This window comes from Malania oleifera, chromosome 7 (assembly GCF_029873635.1).
Source record: "Malania oleifera isolate guangnan ecotype guangnan chromosome 7, ASM2987363v1, whole genome shotgun sequence".
Taxonomy (NCBI): Eukaryota; Viridiplantae; Streptophyta; class Magnoliopsida; order Santalales; family Ximeniaceae; genus Malania; species Malania oleifera.
In genome coordinates this window covers 19,252,964-19,254,061 of record NC_080423.1, presented here as the reverse complement: position 1 = coordinate 19,254,061, position 1,098 = coordinate 19,252,964, and positions in this window count along the sequence as shown.

Sequence of the window (1,098 nt, the reverse complement as noted above, 5' to 3'; positions counted from 1 at the left end):
CCCCAGCGTTGCCCTCTTTCTTTTCCTTTTATAGGCTTCAAAAGAAAAACCCTAGGCTCCTTCTTTAATTGCATTGCCGCATGGCCCATGCTATCCTTTTTTTGGGCCTTCATGGCTCCCACCAGCCTATATTGGAAACTATGAATTGTCCCATACACTCTTTTTGCCACCTAATTGTATTACACTTAATTCTCGGAAACGAAGGATTCGGACTCAAAATAAAAATGACTCCAATAAAATAAAAGGGACTCAAACAAATAAGGGACTTAATTTAAAAAAAAACAAAATATTCAATTAAAAAGGCCTCAATTTTAAAATTTAAAGAAATCAAGTTTTTTAAAAAAAAATTAAAAGACTCAATTTAAAATTAAAAGACCCAATTTAAAGATACCTGAGACTCAAATAAAAAATTCAATTTTAAAAATTATAGGCCTCTATTAAAAATAACGAAACTCGATTTAAGAAAATCCGAGGCTCAATTAAAAGAACTCAATTTGGAAAAGGACTCAATCAGATCCTCTTTATAGGATTTGTTGCTTCAAGATAATAGTAGGAACTCTCTTACGTTATCTGTAGCAACAAGCCTATAAAGATAAAAAGACATATATTTTAATTAGGTCACACAACTGCGTAAGGCTTTCAGATCAATCAGGTGTTATTTGCTTCTGTCAATCAAGGATGAGAAAAGAGTAACTAGGGTAATATGGGAATGTAGCACATTTCTCTACGAAGTTAGTAGTTAGTGGATTCTTCTCGTTATGTTAGTGAAAGGGACACAAAGGATTGATTTAATAGGAACCGGAAAGGGTTGATTTAATAGGGACCACAAAAGGATCAATAGGAGCAGTGGGACGATAAAAGGGAGAATTTGAATGGGGCCGTGAAAGGGTCAATAGGAGTGAGACCGCGAAAGGGTCAATAGGAGTAGGATCGCGAAAGGGTCAATAGGAGTGGAACTGCCAAAGGGTCAATAGGAGTGGGACCACGAGAAGGTCAATTGGAGTGGGACCGCGAAAGGGTCAATAGGAGTAGGACCGCAAAAGGGTCAATAGGAGTGGAACTACTAATGGGTCAATAGGAGTGGGACCACGAAAGGGT